Source organism: Tetranychus urticae, chromosome 1 (assembly GCF_039701765.1).
Source record: "Tetranychus urticae isolate SD_2017Ah chromosome 1, NJAU_TeUrti_SD_1.0, whole genome shotgun sequence".
NCBI lineage: Eukaryota > Metazoa > Arthropoda > Arachnida > Trombidiformes > Tetranychidae > Tetranychus > Tetranychus urticae.
The window spans coordinates 13,070,509-13,095,853 of NC_142958.1; the positions used below are offsets into that span (position 1 = coordinate 13,070,509).

The 25,345-nt window shown below is 30.6% G+C and overlaps 1 protein-coding gene across 2 annotated transcripts in view; it reads left to right on the plus strand.

Annotated features, from left to right (window-relative positions):
* The window catches only part of LOC107361387 (protein turtle-like), a 163,946-nt gene that overhangs the window by 39,557 nt on the left and 99,044 nt on the right, over positions 1-25,345 (plus strand). For both annotated transcript variants that reach the window (XM_089266835.1, XM_015928210.3), the window contains exons 3-4: positions 8,566-8,723; positions 21,371-21,465. The gene's annotated coding sequence lies outside the window, so the exon portion shown is untranslated. The remainder of the gene's footprint in view (positions 1-8,565; positions 8,724-21,370; positions 21,466-25,345) is intronic.

A 25,345-nucleotide genomic window follows, 5' to 3' on the forward strand; every position in this document is an offset into this window, starting at 1 on the left:
GTTTTAAAATTAGAGTTTTTACGGCTTAACTTTGATTCGCTCTTTTTGATTACAATATTTAAGATTTCTGAATTCGGAATGTTTAACAATTTAAATCTGAATATCAATTAATGATTAGATAAATATATTGCTTTAGCAATTGAGTTTAACTGAATAATTATCTGTAATGAAGGCTGAAAAGGTTAAAATAAAACAATTGAAGATCTAAAGATTTAAGGAATAGAGCAAATCATTGAACAATTTCATTAAGTTCATTTTTCTACCCTTCATATTGTTGTCAGGCAAAATGATGAGAAAATCATTTTCAAACTGAAACGTGATATCTTTTTTTGTCCTGATGAAACCATTGATTGAGCTTCTTTTGTAAACACAAGGATGACAAGAAAAATGATGATGATTATGATTATGATGGGAAAAGAGGTGAAATCATATAGTTTGATGTATGTATTTGTGTTTATTACTTGTTCGAGTTGAATAATGAAACATTCAGGGTTGAGATAAAGTTGTAAGAAAGTTGCTTAAAAATGTCTGGTTGAGTTGGCTGTAGAGTCAAGAGAAAGTGTTAACAGGAAAATGTGAGAAAAGAAAAATTAAGACAATGATGATGGGATGAAGATTATAATGAGACGATGAAAGATGAGGATGAAAGGTGGTCAGTTAGAAAGAATGAAAGATCAACAAGATGAAGGTAAAGAGTAAACTTTTTTTCTCAACAAGAAATAAGTCATGACTTGGGCATGTGATACTTAATTTTGAACTTACAATTTATGATCTCACCTTTTTCACAATTTTTACTTCACTATATCAAAAAGTCTCATTTTTTGTCAATAAAAGCTTTGCCTTCCAATTCATTTTCCTGTTTTTCAGTTACTCTGTCTATTCATTTTCCAACTAACCTATGTACTGAAAATTAAGGCACAAATTCAGATTTTTAGTCATATTTATTAAGCTGTCAGTTATTACTTCGAAAATTGGTAAGTTCTCAATGAAAATATTCAAATATTTGATAATGGATCGAATCGTGTAGCTTTTCTGATATTTAGATGAGAATTTTCGAATCATTTTCATAAAAGTCTGAATCAAATTCCTTTATCTTACATCTTATTCTCCGGCCTAATCGATCTTCATTTTGACCTTGAAAACCATGAACTTTAGCTTTAAGAAGTGCCGAAAATATAAAAAAGGGACGCAGCTGAGGCAACGTTCGATGAGTCTAATTCTTTACGACGAAATCAATCTTTTCAAAATGCCAAGATGCGAGATCAGGCTAGAATAGAAGATTTTGCGATTTTTAAAATGACCCTCCAATGTCAATTAAAGGTCACTCAAAGAATTGACCTTGAATAACCTGGAGCGTTATCACTTTTGCTTGTTCAATCTGATGTCATGGTTACAGTCTGAGGTATGTTTATTGGTGTTATTTCAAGATCTGCTCCACCTAAGGAGTGGTACTTAAGATCAATTTTTACATTGTTTTGGTACAAAGATATTTCACAAGACTTTACAATTTTTGGATTATTTAAAAGATATATAACAAAGTCAAAGGGTGGGATTTAAAGGGAAGGGGTTAATTTAAAGAAAATATAACAATTGATAATTTACTAAAAGCTACACATTAAGTTTAAGCATAATTTTTCTCATAAATGCTATCGATTTCTTATTCCTTTTTTGATAAAGTATTGGTTCGGATTTTGATTCAGCTGATTACTTTTAGTTTCTAAATTATTTAAAAGTTGACCTCTTTCAAAGTGATTGAGCTCACCCTCCAGTATCTAATGATTGGTTGTAATATCAATTGCTTGATTACATGGACATGGTAGATCAGCATATTCATATTCGAAAAAACCAAGTATGAAACTGAGATCTCTTGTATTTCTGAATTTGTTCATAAAGTTCCATTTTTTGAATATCCAATCTGCTCTATGGTTAACCTTTATATCAGTCTGTTGATCGATAATTAACTTGTTGTAATGATAATCGTTATGAATCAGTTTAGCCACAAAATTTTCAATTTTTTCTTTTTTTGATAGTTGTATATGTATGTAGCACTAACGGTTCGTGCATTTTGCCTGGATGAAGGCATAAAATGAAAAAAATACCGATGCTAGAGCAAACACAGTTCATATTATTATCAATGAGAGGTCAAAAAGCTACGTAATAACAAATGACCTGAAAAATTACTTATGTTTATTTCTCTAAGTTGCAAAGCTTATTGTTCAGGTCTGAAGCCTGCAACAACAACGTTCTCGAGTTGTGACTGCAATAAGTAAAAATTGAAAAGTTTTGCATGCATAATGTGCAAAAATAAGCTATACACCATGAGCTTGAATCGATTGAAGAACTATAAGTTCAAACACTCAAGGTCATTGAAGGTCAATCAGTCATTTGAACAACAATCGAAATTATGCCTGTTTTCTGAGATTGAGAAATTTTTGAAATAGATTAGTGTTTGTTAGATGTCCATCACTTGTCCAATAGTCACCATTTCACCTTCATGTTCAAAAACCTCAAAATCATCAAAATGAATTCTGACTGTTTTCATTAGACAATTAGACCGCGAACAAAGCAATAACAATATGGATAAAGATGTCGTTAAAGAAAATTTCATTCAGTTACCTTGCAATAGCTGAAGCAATCATCATGTAATCATCCCCTGGTCTTTTTTGTCAGTATTCTCTTTACATTTTCACTTCAATTAATATTGTACACCCATTGTTTGTGTCGCGTTAAGTCCTACATCAAATGAACTGGAACCTTTAAATAATAATCCAACATTATTGGACAAAATGTACTTATCATCTTCAAGATATACTGCTATACTGGCCATAGGTATGAGTGATAGCCTATCATTCACTTGATCCCTCGGTTTTGTGAAAAATTTGATTGTACTTTCAATGATAAAATATATGAACCACTAACACGGAACTGTATCAAAAAGTTTTATTGTCAAATAGCAACCCAAATGTCAATTGGAGGTCAAATAACTAATTCACTTTCAATGACCTTTGAAATTCTGGGTTCTCAATGGTTCCTCAACCTGCAGAAGCTAATGGTTCAAGAGATCTAAAGAGCAAAGTCTGTGATCTTGATTGTTTGTGAGTTATGCCGCCATAAAGCCGTAGAAATACAAAAAAACCGGTAGCAAGAAAAGCATGATTTCCCAAATTGCGTACATTTTTTCATATTAAAATACGCTTTTCTCTAATTTTTTATTCTACATTCCTTTTCTTCTCTAAACAGTTGTGAAACTGAAGTTATTCAATCTTATTCTTTATGTGCTTTTTCAGCACTTTTATAATTATTTGATGCTTAAGAATAATGCTTGAAAAAAGCTCTTCCGCAAGTTGTGCTGATAAAGTATTGTTCATTGATTGTGATTATAATTTTGTTGATTAAACCACCATTCTGTCAACGCCGAAACCTTGCCACCCTGTGCTAGCTCAAATTAACAATATTACATCTTAGAATCGCAACATGTTATCGGTAACTCAAGATTGAAATTAATCCGTTTTACACAAGTCACATTTCTAGTCTTGAAATTATCGAAATCACATCAGTGGAATGAATTCGTGATCAAAACTGCTTCTTGATTTGACCAAGGGGCTATCCAAGTTTTAACTGTTAACTTTATTTAATAAAAAACCTTTGCGTGAATGGAGGGTTGTGCATGAACAAAGCTTCACACTTTGTATTAAAAATTAAATTCTGTCAATTTTATATTCAAAATGTGACTAACTCATGAATCACTTATGCCAGTCTCTAATTCAATCACAGGCCAAGCAATAGCCGGCTATCATCAGTAAAAATAGCGGAATGCCCTGTAGTATGTAGTATTTCCCTCCCAGCGTGGCCATCCTCTTTTGATCTTCTCGTAGTATTGAAATGGCAAGAAGTAATTTAGGTCTTATTCATATCTTGTGTATTTCTATTACTACGATATGATTTTAGTGTAAAAGGTAAAAAGTTTAAATACAGATTTTTCAACTGGTTTGACCAAGGGTGTATCCGGTCAATGAAAAAAATGTTGGTTAATCTTGGTTAATCTTGGTTAAAAGACTAAAGTTGTTAAGAAAAAGATAAGATAAGAAAATAAAGTGTCCGGTATTAATTTGGTTAATTTGATTATCATGCGCATTGAAAAATTACAAAATTGCATCAAATCAGCTGACGATATTTCAATCTAATTAAAAAATAAATTTTAAAATCAATGGATGGCATTAAAGCTAATCTGAGTTAATTTTGATCAGATGTCAGTTAATTTTTTTAACCGAGATTAACCAAGAATCTCGGTTAATCTTGGTTAAAATTTCACTGACCGGATACACCCCAAAAGCAAATGAATGATACGCTGAAATGAATGATTGACATTAATGTCGTTCAGTTTTAAAAAAGAATTCTTTAATTTCATTTTTTCGAGATTCTACGAAATTCAAGAGCAAAAAGGGGAACAATAGAAAAGGTAATTTTTGACAAAACCAAGATGCGAAAACAAATGATGGTGATTATTGTTATTGGATTGCAAAATGTAATACAAGCCAATAGAGGAGCAAAAACAAACGGAATATCAAATGACACATGAAACTGGCATAAGGTGAATCAAAGAAGAAAAAGTAGGATTGAATGTAATAAGGTAAAAGAAGAAAAGATTATTCTAATAAGCAGACCAAACTGATTTGCCTTTTTGTTTCCTTCTCATCCTTTTACTGATCAGTCCATTGGTCACATTGAAAAAAAGGTAATGGTTAGCATTATCTTCATGTTTTCCTTTTTGCTGAGGCAATGAGGAAAAAAAGGTGAACAAAAATGGAAAGAAAAAAAAGATAGAATTATTGAGCCTGAATGAAAACATGAGAAAAGAAAAGAATGACCAGAAAGATTTTTTTCTGCTCTTCTCACTTTTCCATGTTGTCCCAGTGAGTTTGACTTGATTCTGTCCATCGATGTGCCGGTCAGCATGATTGAGTTGATGGTTGAAGGAGACAAAACTGGTGAAAGAAGAAGATGAAGACAAGATGAAAAATGTTGCAGGTAAAGCAGTGAAGTAAAAGAAGATGAGGAAAGGAGGAAAAAAATCATCAATTGGAAGAGAATCGACAAACAATCAAGCTAAATTGGCTTAGATAAACGATCGAATAGCCTTTGCATGATTCTCTTCAGCTTTTCTCCTTTTTCTATTGATTCCTTATAGAATGACATTTTTTTCATTCTCATGCTTTTTACATTCCCTTTATCCTATCATCATCATCATTGTTGACGTTGTTGCAATCTTTTTACTTCTCTCTCTCTACCTCTTGTTATTCACATCTTGATTCACTCCCTTTACCAGTCACAGGTATTATCTTGGATCAGGTTGAGCTTACATCGATTGAATTTAATGTAAATACGTTTGAATCAGTGATCAATCTAATCTTTGATTGCCCTGTGAGTGGTTTATCATTACCATTGAAAGACAAATCGATGAATTGACAATGATGAAGATGGAAAAGGCAAAACAGAATAAACAAGCAACAACAGAAAATTTAGATTTTTTCGTGTTTTCTCCAAATTCCAACATTATGGTAAACATGGCAGGTTTTCAGGTAAATGATGAAGCCAAACTTTCAATTCATTTCTTTTCGTCGCAATTGATAATCTGGTGAAACTGGATTATCATGAGAAAACAAATTTTCCAAACTAACCTGAAAAGGGTTGACGAAGAGAAGAAAAAAAGTTTTTTTTCCTTTTCATGAGATTAAATTTCCATCAATTGGTTAGCAATTATCAGATGAAATTGTTCATTTTTCTCCATGTTTTATTCAACATGGAATTTGTTTCTTTTTTGTGTCGAAGAATAAAAAAAACTTCTGGAAAAGAGAAAAAAATTGCACTCATATTCTATTCATCTTAATTTTTTGGCAACATTTTTCTACATTCTGTTTCAATATTTACATGAATTTATCAAATGATGGATAAATGCGTTTCCTTGGATAACATGGTTTCATTCAACCCATTCAATTCAAGTTTATCGGAAATTACTTGATACTTGACTGATTGATTTGAATGCCTTCCAGGTGTTTCTCATGTTATTACATTTTTCAATGTTTTTCCCATTTTCGTTGTTTTTTTTTCATTCTTTTATTCCTTATTCAAATAAAACTCTCTTTCACTTTGCAGAAAAACATTCATCTCTAATTTTCATGATAAGTTGAAATGAAACAAAGAGAGAAATGAGAAAATATTAAATTTGCCGATTTTCCTCCAAACAGACTTTTCCTTTAGGACATTAAATATTACCATTTCATGGGAAAAATTGACATTCTTATTAATACTTAATCAGTTTATTCATCTTCTTTAATCTTGTTTCGATTCTTCAGCTTTCTAATTTCCAAGAATCTTCCAATGAAATATTTAAACATCATGAAAGAAGTTTAAACTTAGAAACTCGAACTTTGAAAAATTTCTTTGAAAAACATTTTCCAAAAGTTTACTTTACTCGACATGAATGAAAAAGTTTTGAATGAAAAAGTTTTGAATGAAAAGAGTAAATAAATTTTCTTAAACTTATTCATGGAGCTTTGACCAAGAAAATGAAACTTTTGATTTACCTTTTCAATTAAAAGTAAACAGAAATTGAATGAAGATCCATTGAAAAGTTGAATTGAAGAAAGAAAAAGTTAAGAACTATTTACTCAAACGAATGGTAAAGTTGAAGAAAAATGATATTCAATTAAAAGTTAATCTTGTTCATTAAAAGTATCTGAATAAAGGTTGCCAAGAGAAGGAAAAAATAGTAAATCAAATGTTAATGGTAAAGGCAACAAAAAAAGGGTTAATTTTGATAATAATGACGAGAAAACATTTTCTTCATTTACCAACATTATTCGTAACCTTTTAACTTTATTAGACTCTTGCTCAATCCTTTGCTTTTGCGGGAAAACAAAATTCGCTCCCAATTTTCATTATTATGTTTCCATCATTTTTTAAACGTTAAAATTGTTTTTTTTCAAAGTTGAAAGAAAAGAGGCAAAAAAAGTTGATGATGATGATGTATAATAAATCAAAGAGTGCAAACACACCAATTGAAGAGTGGAAGGTAAAGAGAGCAGAATAAGATGCAATTATAAAAAGTATTATTACGCATAAATGTACGATTTTGCAGAATCTTTCCATTCTTTTCTGCCTTGCTCCCTGTGCCTTGGTTTTGATGTATTCATGAATGAAGAGTAAAAGAATGAGAAAAAAAAGATGAAATGATATAAATAATTTTATGCTGAGAGAATCTTTTCCAAGTAAAAACATGATGAAATGGAAAATGGTTTTGCCAAGGAAAAGAGCAAAATGAATAGTAAATGGATCAAGCTAAATCTGTCGGCCTTTCATGATTAACATGGAATTGAAATCTTTGCTAAAGATTTGCAGTCAAAGTGTGTGCCTTGTTTTCAGTGTCAACCTTGTTCCTCTTTGGCTTGGGTTTGCAACCTGATTAGTCTTTGACTTTGTTGCGTCGCATTTGATGAGATCTAGAGTTTATCAGCAGAATTGTATTTTTTTGAATGTTGAACTTGAGGTGAGATTATTTTGCATTCAAAATCAGGGGTTTGTTTACAATGTTCATTTGTTTGTTTTCTTATGCGGTAAAAGGGAATGATGATGATGAATGCATTTAAAGAGTAAAGATGATGTTTTTAGATGCAAATGAATTATTCCAAGTTTCAACTTGAAGAGAATGAAAATGAAGAGAAATAATTTTCATTTTTTTTTTGTTATTTTTTGAACACTTTGTATCATTAGAGTTTGGAGATATTATTGAGGCAAAGTTTTTTGCTTCCCTGTTCTTTGGTTTAAACTTTTTTTTCTCACACCATTAATGCCATCATCATTATCAACTTTTCAGCTACAATGAAATTTACAGCTAATCTTGGCTGCAAGTTAATGTTAGTCTTTTGCCTCATTCTTACTGTTTATTATTTATTATTATGTTGCTTTATGTGTTAACTAGAATTGTAATGTTTGTTAATGAAGATGGTAATGATGATGATTATTGTTTTTTCAAATTGAAGGTAAGGAAAATTTGAAAATGATAGGCACTTACTCAAATGTTTAACCGATAAATGAGTGGTATTTTTTGTTTATCTGGATTGATAAAAAAATGATTTATTTTCACTTATTCTAGGCAAAAAATATTGGAGTGAGTAAAGAAAAAGTATTCAGATAATAAATGTGAAACTCGAAACAAAAAAGTTTACAGAACAATGAATTTCTGTTTTTTACGTTTTGAGGAAAAAATTTCTCAGACATGAAGTACGACTGCAATCCATAAGATATAGACCTCTTGCTTTGGATTTTAAGGCCAAGAATTTTAAATATTTTGTTAGAGTCTAACTCCGAGAATCTGATTGTGACCAAAGACAAGAAAGTTATGAAATGAATAATGCTTCAATTGAGCAGATAGATGAGAGTGTAAAATCTCAATAGAAGAGGCTCTCATCTTCTCACAAATATTCTTGCTTGTTGATATAAATGATAATTATCATTCATTTGATTGTCATTCAATTTTTTGTAATAATTTTTCTCTTTCCGTTGCAGATTCATTGCCTCTCTAAGTTGAATCGTACACTTACAAACAAAGTCTTTTAATTGCTATCAACACATCTTTAGTGATCATCACCATCAAGATACAAAACCACAAAGGATTAATTGTCATTTATCAGCCAAAGAAGACAACAATCAACAAGCTCATGAAAGTGAGTTGACTATGAAATTGTAACAACGAAAAAGAAAAACTGATTTTATGAAGCAGATTAACTGAGATCATTGGAATTAAAAGAATAATTAAAACAAAAGTTTTCAGTAATCTTCAGAATTAATTTTCACTAAAGATCCATCAGTCTTGAAACTTTAATCAACTTTTAATGTCTTTTATCAATTAGTCGAATAATCATTTACAAGATTGTGGGACTCAGATGAGATAATTAATTTCGTCGGAGTAATTCATGGTACGATTTTACCATTTCTTCAAGTTAACTTTTCTTTTGCCCGAATCAATCTTGAATTGGGAAATTGAAATATTGTAATACAAAAACCAGAATGAAAAAGCAAAGACAATCTTGAACCAATTGAGATGATGACAAATACAAATGTCTAGACATGAGATTCACTCGAGTCAACAATGAATCCCGTTGATAATAGCATTAACATTTTCTTGTGTAAAGTGTTTCATTGAGAGTGGGAAACGAAGAAGACAATAAACAATCAACAAAAAAAGAACGGAATTGAAAAAAAGAAAATTTTAATTTTGATTCTGTTAACTTCAATAGTCGAAGGTTGTTCAGATAATAATGAAATTAGAAGATGAGACAAAAGTCAGGAAAAAATTTTCAATAAAATATTTGATTTGAATTCACCGTCGATTGCAACTGAAAGTCAAGACTCGCGTTAATCATTCATCATAAACAGAACACACACAAAGTTCCAACATTTCGTTCAACATTTTATTCTCATTCTCACACCTTTTACCAACTTTGAGACTTTTTCGCCTTTTCTTTCATTAATTTATTCCAATGATTGATGATTGTCTTTGAATAAGGTAAAGGTAAAGAAGAAAAAATAGCCTCAAATTCATGTTCTTCTCATGATCGTTTTTTATCCTCATTACGATCATCATTTTAGATTCTCATATCATCATCATGATACTATCTTTAACATGTTCACACAAAACTCTATCATGTTTATCATTATTGAGTTTCACTCATGTTTAACTTTACACCTAAAAAAGGAAAGTAAAAAATGCAGAAAAATTCAAAATCATACCTTAACACGGAAAATGTTGATTATAATATTATCAGCTGAACATCATTTTCCCTTCCATTTAATATTAAATATTTATACAATTTATCAATAAACTGATGATAAATTTTCACCATTTGCTATTGAACTGACAAAACCAAGACACATGATGAGCCTTTTACCACATTTTAATAGCTATTGACTCGACATGAACTGATTAATGGAAAGTCCCTCAATTAGCACAGTTCAATAATTCGATTTCCAAAATTCGAGGCTAAATTCATGATTTGATTCGAACTCAAGACTCGTTTTTTTCATCAACAGTGATGTTCTGTTGCAGTCGAAGCAACTTGAAGAATTGAATTTAACCAATTGCTTTTTGTTTTGGTTGAAATTCAAAATTCAAATGAAAATCTTTATTCATCATTTTTGCTCTTCTCATGAGACTTCATTTCACCAACAATTGAAAAGACATGGAAAAGTTGCGGAAAAGGTTGAATAAAAAGAAATAGAATCGATCAAAATTGGAATCTCGATTTTTTTCTTCTTTTCCTTTCTGTGTGTTTTGAGTGCCTTTGAACCAACAAAGAATTGAAACTTTCAAGACTCGAGTAACCTTTGCAAAAAGGTTGATGAATATGTGAAAATGAAAAGTTGAAGGTAAGTTCATTGAAGTAAGTTTGAAGGAAAAATGAAATGGAATAGTTTACAATGTAATTTATTTAATGAATACTCGAGAGAATTAATAAGAAGGTTGAAATGAAAGAAGCGAAAAATTCATCTACAATTCAATATTGTTGTTGTTTGGATTTGAGCGAAAAAAGGTGTTTCATGGGACAGTCTTGAGTAAATTTATTTTGCTCATTTGAAGTATTGAATAAAGAAAAGGATTGGAAAGTTTTCCAATTTTCTGGTCAACTTTAAGACTTTTTTCTCTTCTCTGTCCATCCAGACTAAGTCCAGGCATTTTTGAATGCAAAAATAATCTAAAGAAAAAAAAGGAAAATGTCTTTTTACTCAATTAGTTTAATTTGCAAATCAATTTCCAACATTTTCCCACTGAAATTGAATTAAATGAAACTCTTTACTAAACTTATTATTCAGACTCTTTCATACTCAATCAATATTTCAAATAATTCCAGGTTTGCTCATTCAGAGTGAGAGTAAATTTACATTTCCAAGATTAATCTTGTCATGAAATCTATCCAATTATATTCAATATCATTTCAAATATAAGTTGATATTGAATATAACTCATTTATCAGTTATAACTTCAAGACAGTTACAAGTCTTTACTGCAGAAAAGGATAAACTTTCTGAATAGTTCTTCACACTGATTATAATCAGATTCACTGTCAATCCAAACTGATGGTTAAAGAAACGCTTTTTGGATCATTTTCTTGTTCATTCTTCGAATTCATTTCATGCACGTCTGACTGATGTGTAGAATCGATCGCAAGTTTCAGATTCGAACTCGACTCTTCTCGAGAAATTCAATAATGAAAAGCAACAGTTGAATCGATTTCAACATAAAATTAACTTGAACCATTTCGAGTGTATCAGCTGGAAGATAAAGCTTGGTAAAGTTTCAGCTCAAAAAATCGAAAAAAATAATGTTCGAACTGAGATGGAAAATTCGCAAAACGAAATGTGCGAATGCTTTATAAAGTCACCTTTTTGAGAAATTTCCAAGCAAAATGTTCACATTGAGTATCAAACCTAAAGTAACATTCAATGAATAGAATGGAAAAAGCTGCGATAAGAAAATTTTTTATTTACTTGGAGTTTTTTTCATAACATCTTACTTTTTTCCCTCTCAAGACTATTTTCACTTTATCATCATCATCATCCTTTGATCGTTTCTTTTTCTGCTTACGTTCAACATTTGTTGAAAAAGAAGACCATTCCGATTCTCTGATTCATTGGAAGAGAAAAAGGTTTTCAACTAAAGAAACTTTATCCAAACCTTGTTTATCTCTTCATTTTCATTTCTATTTATACTTTTCTTTACAGACAATCATGTTTCCTTATTCTTCCATTTGCCCACCTTCATCATCATTATCATCCCATTCATTCATCTTTACATTTCTCCACTTTTTTATTCACCTTTTTCTTCAGTTTTCATAGTTTTCTTTTGAAAACATTTCGTTTACTTTCATCACCTTCAATGAAAATTGCTTTACTATTTATTGTTATTGTCACAGTTTTGCCACTTTCGTTGAGCAATGGACGTCTTCAACCAAATCTAAGAAAAATATTTCATTTTCCCACCAAAAATACTTCGCATGGTAAAATCTCAAAATCTTTGTTTTTCAACATTCGACTTTCATCCAAATTCGTTCGAATCGTTTTAAAAATTACTGTCCAAAGAATTTTTCGTCAGCAAAAAGTTCAAAATCTTTCATTTCAATCTTCTTTTCATATCAGCTTTTATCAATAGACAAAACTTTTCGTTGATAAATTGCTTCGATAGACAGTCGAGACACAACAATTAATAACTTTTAACCAAATGATACTTGAATTGAAACTAAACAAAGACTGTAGACAGAAAAATATCAATCTAAATAATGAAGTCTCAACTAATTCTTGTAATACAGTGAAAGAAGAAAAGAAATGAAAATTAAATTGTTTCAATTTATCAACTTTGTTACCACTTTCATGTAACATGAGAACAATAATTTTGCTTTTTTCATGAAATATAAATGAATGATTACTTGATAACATTTGAACATTTTTTTCCTCTCTTTTCCTTTCATTTTTTCGCTTCTTTTTCTCTTGCTGTTCAAATGACAACTTGATATGGAACTTGTGAATATAAAAGAAGAGAAGCGAAGAAAAAAAGCGACGAAAAAAAAGTTCTGAAAGGGAAAGACAAAAGAGTGACTCTAAACAGACGATATTGTTTTCACATTCACATAATCTTCTCAAGCATTTGATATTAAGCTTTTTAGCATACAACCTATTATTTGGCAACACAAAATGTTAACAATTGCACAAACATTTCTTCATTAATCTTCACTATTTAAAGTACTATTAAAGTGTATACACTTTGATTAATACATTTCAATTGTCAACATTTTTCAAGCCATTTTATCATCTTTATTGCATCTTGAAAAGTTTCATTGGCTTCCCTGAGCATCCAAAGAAGCAAAAGAAGAGGAACAAAAAAGAAACTTTTTTCTCTCACTTTTCTTTCGTCAAAATATTTATCTTTATGTCTTTTTTTCTTTGTTATTATCGTTATTAATTCTTGTATATTTACAGCGATAATGCTGCATAAATTATCTGAATTAGTGAATAATGAGAAACTCTGACAGGATTGATGAATGGGAATTTGAAGGGAAGGGATAAAAAAGGCTGGGAAAAGAGTTGAATCTGAATCTTCTTTTCACCTTTTATTCTTTGTCAAATATTCTCATTAATTTGACGATAAAATTGTTTTTTTATATCATCGCTTGTCTAACATCACATTAAATGTATCAACTTTCTTTGTTTCAGATTAGCTTATATCATTGAAGAGTAAATATAATTGAATGTAATCTTGCCACTTTCAATCTGTTTAGTAATGAAACTGAATTTCTGCAAAAATCTTTTTCTTTTCTCTTGGCACTCGTCATGTTGAAATGGATTTTGTTGTGTATTCATAACATCATGTTTGAAGCATTTAGGTATAACTCAGATTCAGTAGGCATGGAAAAGATTTTCTCAAATTCTGATCATTTCGACATTTTTGTCATTTGACGAATTCGAAAATTTATCGAAAATTTGTTTGTTGTCGAGTTTGGATTAGCGACTTTATATTAGATGCATATTGAATAGAGTTGGCTCATTAAGAATAAATGTTGTGTCAAAGTTTTGGCTTGAATTTAGTCTGGAAAATGAACGTTTTGAACTAAAATTAAACACTCGTCAGTTCATGTTAGACAATTTGTGTTCATCAAGTGAAAAGGTTGACATGATGAAACAGGGTTAAGTGAAAGCTTTTCAATGTTTACTTGATCAAAGTTAACCGTTCATCGTGTCAATCATTATTAGCAAAGTTACTTTGGCTCTCGACTTGAGTCTTTTTTTTCTCGCTGTAAAATTGCATTCTATTTAAATGCTTGAAATCATCTGTTTAAATTTCAACACATTTTTCCACCGATAAGTTTGCATTTCATGGAGAGAGAGAGAGAAAGTAAATTGTGATGGAAAACGATTTTGACACAAATTCGATGGAACTAACAATGTAAACTTATTCATGGTACAACACATGATACATGGAGTTTTGAACCTTGTCAAAGTCATTCTTGGTTAACTGTTCTTTTACTTTCATTGCATGTTAAAATATGTAATACCAGGTTCGTTGGAAAGGCAAGCTAAGGAATTGATTGTTCAACAATTTTTAAAGTGAAACATGAAATGTTGTTCGACAATTTATTCATCACAAAGATTAATCTCCTGAGTAATATAATATTTTTATTGTGATAAGAGGAAAAGAAAATTGAATGAGATTGAAATGTTCAGGGAATTAACCTGAAGTGTGGTAGTGACAAGAGTGCGAAGGAAACTGACGAGAAAAGATAAGAATAGAGAACAGATAAAAAGCGTTTCAATGCCACTCTATCCAATTAAAGGGTTAACTTATCAAAAATTTTGATTTTTAGTAAAATGTTTAAGAGCATTAGGTTAGTCGGATGCAAAAAAGGACCCAGTTTTTTACGAATAACTTCCTAGAATTTTCTTCGAATTATTTTGCATGGATCCACATCGTAATCCAATTTCATGTGTGCAAACATGTTATTCACATTCTCTAACATTGATCCTCGAATTTGATCAGAACATTGAAAATCCAAAAGGTTATGTCGAGAGAAAGCGCAGCCTTATCCATATTCATCTGGATGGTCTCTAAGAGAAACTTCGACTTTCTTTACAGCAACGTTCATTGTTTCCCTAAGCAACATTTTTGAAGCTTGAACATTGGTTTATTTGTTAACTTCAAATGCAGTTAATGTTTGACTGAAAGGCGTAGGAAAATTGAAATGCTAATCATGAATGTATTCAATGAAAAATTATATGTAAGGTTGGTGTAGGAAAGGAGTAGTGACTAACCAAGAGGCTGGCCTGAAAGGCGAAGGAAGAAAGAGAAGTTTCTTTTTCTTCTCTTCACATCACAATCAATGGTGAACTATTAATATTAATCTTGCTATTACTAATATTATTTTCATATTAATTTCATGTATTGCCATGTGCACTTCATGAACACACCAATTTACTATCACAATCAGTTTGTCAATTTGACTCTGAAGAATCTCTTTTTTTCTGTCTCTGCCTTTTCTCTTTTATCCGAAACCCCTTCATTTTACCTCATATTTATGAGCAAAAAAAGGCACATAATAATCATTTCTCTCTTTTGATGAAACCAATAATAATGATGATAAAAATAGCCATGATAATGGTTATAATTATATTTTGTAGAATACATTAAAAGAAAAATTTCAAACTTTTTACCTCAAATATCGATCAAGTTTAATCTTTGATTGATTATCGATTTTTTAAACGCTCGACTTTTCAAGTAAAACTTGGAATTTTTTGCGTTTGAAAATTCATTAAAACTTGGTTTTCCAAATGATGAAGTGACTATTTATAGTGACTAATTTGAAGTTAAAAAATCGACTTTTGATCGTTCTATTTTGGATTTTCTATTCAAAGTTGATTAGAAAAAAGAACTTTTTTCAGATTCGAAATTGAAAGAAATTAATTATGGTGAAACGCAATGGTAAAAGAAGTTTCTGAAAGAAAAGAAAATTAATTGAAAAGCAAGAATGATAATTATGTTTTGAAGGATTGAACCTTTTAATATCATCCAGAGAGAACATCAACAGAAGATAAATAAAATGAATCTCTTGGAATCTGAGAAAACAGGAAAGAAATTGCAATGAAAATTGAAAAAAATTTCTCCTCTTCTCTCAGTCATGATAGGAAAAAGGTTGAGGATAAAGTGCTAATGGAAAGTGAGTTGAACAATATAAATACTGGCAAGAAAAATGATTCATATCAAAGTGTAAGTTTTCCTTTTTCAATCAAAATTGAAGGTAAAATCGCGAAATGTTCACAATAGATATAACCATGGAAAATTGTTACCCAACAATTTTGTAACCTTTTCTTTTCATCAAAATCCATTTCAAAATCTTTACCTGCCCAGGTAGACCCAGAACATAATTTGTTTCTTATTACATTTTCTTTACACCCTTCAAACATCAATACTGAAGAGAAGGAAAAAGAAGAAAATTGCCACCTTTTCCTTTTCTGGGCAACTTGATTTTGTGAAGCAGCAATGAACTTACTCAACTTTAAGTTTATCTTTCAAGCACAGTTAACCATTTGATTGATTCATTTTCAAAGAATAAATTTTAAGGTGCAATTGAATTCACCAACAAAGGCAATCTAATGCAATATTCAGAATTCTTTTAAGAACACTGTTTTTCCATCTTTAAATTGTTTGAAAAATTCGCTCTGAATTCATGAACATTCTTCGTATCTAATTTTACAAGTTAAATCGCAGCAAAGTTAATTAGCTATTTTCAAATTTAGAGCCTTTGAATGAATTCCATTTTCGACGCACATTTTTTAACTGACGTAATCACGCGTTTCTTTTAAAAAAGTATCAGAGCAGGGACAAATAACAATGAGCATAAGCTGGTTTCGGTTTTTAATAAGACAAAACTTGGGCGCATGAAATTTTCAAGGTGATCAAGGTTAGAATTCGAACTGCGTAACTTGAAGCTCGTGATTGAAAATTCTTGAAAAACAGCATTAGCCAGGTTTCAGGTTTCATCGTGTGCACTGGAAAAATATTACAAAACGTCTAAAAATGGAGTAAATATTAGTTTGTGACACCTTCAGACAATCAGTGAAGACAACAAACGGTTAATTTAATGCTATAGACCTCAGACTTGCAGTATCAGCAACAAAAAGTTGCATAACCACGGAGATGCAGGCGCATTAAGGTCAATCTGTTATTTTGTCTCTAATTGACATTTGAATTATAATTTACATTTGTAGAGAATTTTCTTCGAGTATTAATTAATAAAAATTTTTTTGAGATCGTTCAGTGTTTGCTTACTGTTCATAACTCATGCTGGCTAACAAAAGCTGCTTTTTATCGCTTGATCAATTGACTTAAAGGTTTAGTTTCAAAATCCTTATCCCAAATCTTTCTAACGCTGTGAGATTGTAACTTATAACGAGCATCATTTAATTTGAAAAAATTTGTGGTCAAAGAAAATACACTGCGAATGTTAGTTAGAGGTCAATACCGGATCGACCTTGAATGACCTTGAAATTGCGAAAGCATAATTCATCAGGCCGCAATAGCATAGTTTCCAAGTCTGCAGTCTGTAGCGTAAACCGTTTACGAGTTATGACTGCAATCAGGTGAACAGGATAAAGACGCCAAGTATTGGCTTGTTGAGAAGTTTTTCAATGCATGGTGTGTACAAACATTTTGTATGGAGTGATACCTTTCAGCTCTCAAACTATTAAGATTACTATTAGAATAAGGGTGGGTTTAAATGTAAATCGAATTGATCTGTCTTACGAAGAGAGAGAATGTAAATTTTTTCAAATGTTTTAAAAAATTCATTAATTCAATGAATTTATTAATAGACTAATTTTCTATGTCCCTTTCTATGCTGCTGACTCGAAGCAGCCAGTTGAAATCAGCACCTCATCTAATATTTTGAAAAATCCATTTCAACAAGCTGTAATCGCGATTACAAATCGAAAAATTTCTAATCATGGATTAAGAGCTATCAGTGTAACAGAATTAATACAATCTTAGTTTGAAATACCAACAATTAGAAAAAGAACTGGTCATCGAAGTAATGCCATTGAATCCTATTTAAGGAACGATAATAGTAGAGATTGTGCGACATAAAAAAGTCTTGATCCTCCAAATCAGAAATCAAGCAATCATTTTGATTCGAATGAAAAGGTTGAGTTTAAATCAAATGAGGTCGTAAGTGGTGTAAATAATGAAGAAAATTCCTATCAAATCATCAAAGAAATGAAACGAAAAAACGATAAAATCACTATCTCAATGAATAGTAGTAACAAAAAAATTAAAATTACTTTGTAATTCCCGTTTGCAAATGTTAATTTGAATGAATATTTACCATTTCAGTTTGAAAAATTAATATGTTTACTTATTCAATAAAGTAAAATATTTGCTGAAAATATTTTGAGCGTTCATAAAACGCGAACGGAACAAGTTTGAGAAGTGAACAATATTGCGTTGTACTAGCTCTAGGTAAAGAAACAATAATCATAGTTATCATAATCTAACAAACATGGTTACAGAAAAAGGTCAAACTAACTGGAAATCTAACTTGTCTGTTATACCCGGCATTTTATTTTTCATTTAACGCCTTTGTACAGCTATATCACTCAGTGCTACAGACCATTGATTCGAATCATGAACTATCGCAGATTGCTCAACCAGTTCAAGCGATCAAGGTCATTCAAGGTCTCTTCGTTATTTGACCTTTAACTGACCTTTAGTGACCATTCTCTGCAAATTTCAAGAAATCTTTAACAAGTTTGAAAAGTGTGTATTAGTTTATTTTTTGTAAGTGTCCCTTTTAACGTTAGTTCATCATAAATCAAATTTTTGTTAGCTTTAGCTTTTGTCATAATATTCATTTATGATGGAAAATAGCCTTTCTTTAAGCTTAAAATTCTGCATTTTTGTCCACCCTGTTCAAGTTAAATTCTGATTAAGCTATGATTGAATTTCTTGTACTTCAATTACTGAAAATTTTCCCGCAAAATTGGAAGGCTGGAGAAAAGTAATTTTAAAAAAATCTACGCACTCTTGCCCTGCAACAGTTGACTGAAGCATTATCCCATTGAATGTATGCAACAATACAAACATGTAACATGGAAATAAATTTTGTTGACTGAAAGAGTTGATTGATTTTTCCTTGCAACTTATTTTTTCCATGCAAAGGTTCAACTAACCAGAACAGTACAATGAGAGTGCATAAAGAATTGAAATTGCAGCGAGAGTAGAAGGAAAATTATCATTCTTAAATCGTTGTTAACATCAACATTCATTGGCTTTTTTCGCTTCTCTCCCTCCATCCATGCAAAGGTTAATAAACATTCCATGAATTATTAATTAACAGTAATTCAATCAATATGTTAATAACACAACAAGCTGTAAACAGAGTAAAAGGAAAAGTGGAAAAGCAAAGAAAAGCTGTTAATACATAATGTACACAATGGATCACAACGTAAACACATTTACTTCATTTATATTGATAATAATATCACAGAGTAATAATAATATTATAATTAGTATCATCATCATTCTTATTAGCAACATTAACATGAAGCTCATTGTTTCCACCTTGAGCTTTATTAGTTCTGTCATTGTAATCAATAACATTTTATGCTCTTTACCTTTGCGGCACCCTTTAATCATCTTCATCATCGTCTTTAGTTTCATTAAATTCATCAAAACATTATTACAATTGCCATGAAAGGAAATTGATGTTGATGATAATGAAAGACAAGTTTTAATAAACTTATCATTAAAAGTTATTCACTTTTGGGTTGCACAAAAGCGAACAAATCAATTCATCAATTTTGCGAATACAACATTTTCCATTCCTAGTTTCATCTCTTTATGCATCAAATCTAATTTTACTCTTTCGATGCAACTCCAAGATACAAGTTGAACCTCAAAATGAATAATGTGTTTATTGATATTACACTTTTATCAAGTTCATCAATCGAACCTCAACTGTTTCCAATGCAGCCTACAATTTTTTTTTCACTCCCAGTGACTTTTCGTTGCATTCCTTTTCCCCTTCACTCTTTACGAACCTTTTCTTTATCTCTCATTTTTCTTTCTCTTCTTATTAAACTGTGTATTTAACCCTTGGTTAAGCCAATATCATTATTATTATCTCACTACATGAACATATTAAACATACAGAGATGATAAACAGATGATAGTGAAAATATAATGGAATCGATAAATTGATCATCTTCATTAATCAACCCACAAATCAATTTTAACATTGGTTGACAGAAGAAGTTATATTTTCAAAGATAAATGCAATGTTTCTGCATTGAGAAATGTAATAACATGGAGAAGGAAAAAAAGTACAAAAATAATGGATCTTATCAGAAAATTTGCTATTCTAGTTTTTTTCATGATTCATCCCATGCTGGACTCCGCCAAGTTTGGATAAATCAATTTTTTGTCTTTTAATTTTTCTTCGATATTTGGTTTACTCAGATCAGCATCTCAGCACTTGCTGGATGTCAGCTGATTTAGCAATTTGAACCTCGCCAGAAACGCTTCTTTTCAGTGGACTTTAGAGGCTTCTAAACATTATTCAAAGTCACTTTCATTTGCTTAGTAAATTTTCATCTTTTATTGCAAGGAATGAAGACTAACTACTAAATGAAAAACTTGAATGTAAATTAACTTTATTGTGCGTGAATCAGGGAAAGAGAAATGCAATTTATTTTCCCTTAAATTAAGAACAATTTGTTGAATGGACAAAAAAGTCATGTCCAGTCAAGTGTTCAATGTATTTCAAAGCTTTTCCCATTTGACCATTAACAATGTAAAGTTGCAACACGCAATTATCTTTACCATTAGTGTTACCTCATTTTTGAGGTGTAATTTATCTTTCAACTTCTTCATCGACTTTTGACTTCAATTTTTTCACTTTTATCACTTTAGTCGAGCAACAACAAAAAACTCGAGACTCTTAACAATGTCAATAATGAATCGATTTAAAGTTTTACTCTATTTAAACCATTAACTCTTAACAAAGCCAAGTTTAACTTTTCTTGATAATAAAGTGAAACCTTTAAAAAAGTTCATAAGTTTTTCTCTCAATTTAAACCACAAACGTCTCAATTTGGACAGTTGAACTCGACTCGACTGCAAGTCTTGAAACATTGTTGATGCACTAAATATTGGTCTTAAATTGAACCTTTAATAATGTGACAAGTTGGTCGGGTTGAAACAGCTTGAGAATAAACAATTTGTTCATTTGCAGATTAACTTAGCAACTAGTTGAACTTTTCATGGTTTATTAAACTTGAGAGAGCAATTTAATTGAAACATTTTTCTTTCCATTCAACCTTATTCAATCTAGTTCATCATTCTAGTGTCATTGAATCATCCTTTTCCGGAGCAATTCATCATTCTGTTCAGCAAGAAAAAAAGCTTCATCTTTTGCATGTTAACTTGAACCTGTGAGAATAGAGAGAGAGAGAGAGCATGAAAAAAAGGTAAAGAGTTTACAACAAAATTACATTTTCAGAACATTCATTAATAACACTGAATCAATGAGAAAAAAAGCAACAACTAAACTGAAACGATTAACCCTCTAATTATCAAGATGAGGAGTTGCTTTAAGCACATCAATGCAACACTTGGAAAAGGAATGAAAATAATTTTTTTACTAAACGAACAAAAAATCAACTGAAGCGGTACTTTGACTAACAACTGATGAAGTGAATCTGCTCATGAAACGAATCAATTTAAATTGTTAATCTGGAAACTCGAATTTCAACAATTTTTCCCTTTTCTTTTCAGGTAATTAAAAGGAATGGAAATAATGTCAATCATGAGGAAAACTCGATGAAACATACTTGAACAATTATCAAACCACTAAAGTCTCGATTGATAAGGTAAGTCGAGAGAAATGAAAGATTTTCTGTTTAGGAAAAAGTGAATTTTGAGATTCAATTTTCTTATTCGCCAAATTAATCTAATGAAATTCATTTCCATTTTGATAAAAATTCATTTCCCAGTCGAGATATTTTACTCTTTCATCCGATAAAAGGATAACAGCGTTGAAAGAACAAGAATTTTGTAATTTCAACATTTCTTGGATAATATACTCTTTGTTTTGTGCTTCAGGGTTGATGATGATTTTGTGTCAACTTTAATAATTCAAATGGATACAGTAAAACGAAAGTCGAAAGAGTTGAAGAAAATGTTCCAAATATTAAGATATTGGTTGGAAAAAGAAAAGAACAAAATCAGATGAGAATAATAATCTAATGAAAGAAGAGAGCAAAGTATTGTCGATATAATTGAAATAAAAGATGACAATAGATTACTCGATATTGATGAGATAATAAAAGAAAGAATTTGAAGAAAGGAAAAGAAACAAGTGTATATTCGAATACACGAAAATATCGAAAAAGAAAAAACATTTTGTTCTCTATTTTCACTTTGGTTCAGAGGTGAGTTGGATCATGAAAGATAGTCAATTGACTTGAAATTTTGGACTCGAGATCTGTCAAGATGGAAGAATGAGAAATGTTTTTTGCTGTTTTGACCATTCAATGTCTTCGTATTTACATTATCCTTTGCTCTTGTATTCACATTTTTATCCTACTTATTGTTATCAGCCAATTAATCCAATTACATAATCTTTTTTTTCAACAAATTCTGAGCCTTTATTCATGAGAATCTTGTTTCTCTCTTTGTTTATCCTTTCTTCAAACAACTTTGATTCTACATTTTTTTTATTGAGATGAGTTATGCTTTTTTATGCTCTAAGATCAAGTTATTGGTTCACATTTGAAAAGGTTTCAGTTGGAAAGGAAAAGTAAAAAATATTTTTATTGCAAATTATCTGACTTTTTGCTTCTGTTACAATGAATCCACTATAATGGCCATTCACACACTTTATTCCGATTCCAATGCCATCCAAATTCATGGTGATAATTTCAGAAACAGGAAAAGGTTGCAAGAAAGGGAAGAAGAAGAAAAAAGAAATTCAACATTAAAATGTCAACACACAAATGGTGACAATAAAAGGCCATAAAAACACTTGCAATGGACAAAATTTTATCCTCGAAGTTATTCTTTTTTGTATGTAAAAAGAAAATTGGTGAAAATAAATGACCTACAAAATGGTCAGTCATTGCTTCCCATTATCACTAGGAAAATCATAAAAAATATGGAGATTTCAAGATTTTGAGAATGAAAAATATTTCAACTTTACCGAAGTTCACATCCACTAAATAATAGTTGGTTCAATGGAATGAAATCGCCAGGAAATAATACGAACTCTTTTATTGTCAATACATTGATATGTAATTAGTTACATGAAACCATGGAATGGGACTCATCATTGGGATTGATAAAACTTATAAGTTTTGCCTTCTCACTCCAAGTTGATTTCTGAAGGGATTGAAGCTATGAAACTTGCAAAGTTTTAAGTAAACAGTGAACTAGATTCGAGATCAGCAATTTTATCCAATTAAGTATTGTAAAGGCTTGTCTCAATTATGGATAGTTTTATACGTTTTAGTTGTATTATATCTGGGTTATTGATCAAGAAAAAAAATTATTTTCTTTTACAGCAAAACTAATCTCAAGCATGTAATTCATCAAAAACATAAAAAAGCTGACAAATTGTTGACTCTATTTTTTTATCGAAAAAAATCGATTTGACACAAAATTATTCAAAAACTTTTCGTTTGCAATCCAATCTGATTGTTTCAAAACAAAGATTTTCCGAGTAAATCGAAATTTCCGAATTCTGACAAAATGCAAGACAGCGAAGTCGAAGTAGAGTCGTATGGCTAATGTTAGTTTTTCAAGTTTTTCATTGGAATTCGCTATTTCAAATATTTAGATTAGGATGAATTTTGTGTTCCAAACGAAGCCAAAGATGGTTTCTACAAAAAAGTCACAACTATAAACTGTTTAAAGACAAGAATAGTTGAGAATGTAAATAGACTTGAAAGAAGATTCATTGTTGAAATGATTTCAACTAAATGAAAAGTCTTTACCATTAAAGAGGACAGCAAAAAATGCATGAAAATTCATTGAACCAAGTTTTTTGTTTTCACAGAAAAAATGAAAAATGGAACGGCAAAAGTTTAAGATTTTGAAGGCGAAAGCATTTTTTGCCTGAAATGTTTGCATTGAAAAGACTGCTCAAGAGTCTGAAAAAAATGTTGCAACCAAAATGATTTCTTTTCATTCCATCATCAACTCATTTCATTTCCATTAATCATCTTTTCATGGAAACGAGCGAAAAAAAAGTTTCTATTAAGATTAGGAAAATGTCGACAGACAACATTACGATTCGAGTCTGAAAAGGAAAGGAAAATGGTTTCGTTTTTTTTCTCTCCACTATTCAACTTTCCATTTTACTTGGCAAATTGTTTTCTCGTTAAGATGGTTCAAACTAATTGAAGTTTCACTTTGACTAATTAAAAGTTATTTGATCATGATATTGAAAGTGAACTGGGAATGATGCAAAAACAGGGAGACGACGAAAAAAAAGTCAACTTATAGTGTAATCTCTATAAGCTGTTGACATGTTGAGTGATTAAGATCTTGCAAGTTGAACATTAATTAGATTAAAAATAATACTCGACGGATAAGCTGTTGAACCAATTGTAACTGTTATTGTTTCACTTGGTGCATTAACAAGCAATTTAACAGCGACTTTGATTTTTTCTGTTTACTCTGAAGTTGTTTCGAGCGCTTATAACTTCAATTTTGATTCATTACCTTTAGTTGATACAATTTTCATCGAGATTCTAAAAGAATAAAAAGTCGAGAAAAAATGATTCAATGGCGTTTCATGAGATTTCCAATGTTCTGATATTAGCACAGAAAGAGAAAGAAAAAATTGAGTTTACTCTTGAATTGCAGGGAATGAGGGTGGAAAGGAAAATGATGAGAATGAGAATTAGACTGATGAAGATGAGTTGAGGATTGGAGGCACAAAACGGAAACCATGGGCTGTTAAAGTTGAGACATTGACAAATTCAAGTGAATCAATCAGGGAAAGAGAAAAGAGTTCAATATTTTTCCTTCTCTTTTCACACCCAGAAAACGGAATGAAAAGTTTGCCTGATGTTTGATGAAAGGAAAAAGATGATAAATTCATGTCAATACTGTTGAGCTTAAATTGATTCAATATCTTGCCACACTTTTATAATGAGAACGTGTGAGAAGAGCGAAATTTTCCAAATGAAAATGGAAATGAATTTCCTTGTTTTGCCATTTCAAGTTTATATTCAGTATTTGTTTTCTGTGCATTCGAAGTTTTGCATTTCTGGTGTTGACGAATTTTTCCAACACAAATTGGTTGACTTTCAATTTCAATTGAAAAGAGTCGAGAGTTTGGATTTTGATTAATGATTCAGATTTTGTCAAGACAATGACAAAGTTAATGTTCAAAAGGCTGAAAGGAAAGCATAAATAATCGATTTTTTCAACGAAAGTTGAGATGTTTTTGTTGCTAATTTTCATCCGTTTGTGTGCAAGTGTTCAAGATGTATTGAGAAGATGAAAAGAAATCGAAATGATGAGTTGCAGAGCGATGAGGATGGAGACAGACTGAGAAAGAGATGAAAATCGTAAACATTTTGCTCTTTGCTGTAGATAATGCATGATGATGAGAAAAAGAAATTTTTTTCCATTTTTTTTCTTCGTTGACTATTTACTCTTTTCTAAAACTCATTGCAACTTACCCATGTTTACTTCCTTCATCATCATTATTGCAACCATTTCTTATTTCACTCTCAACTTGTA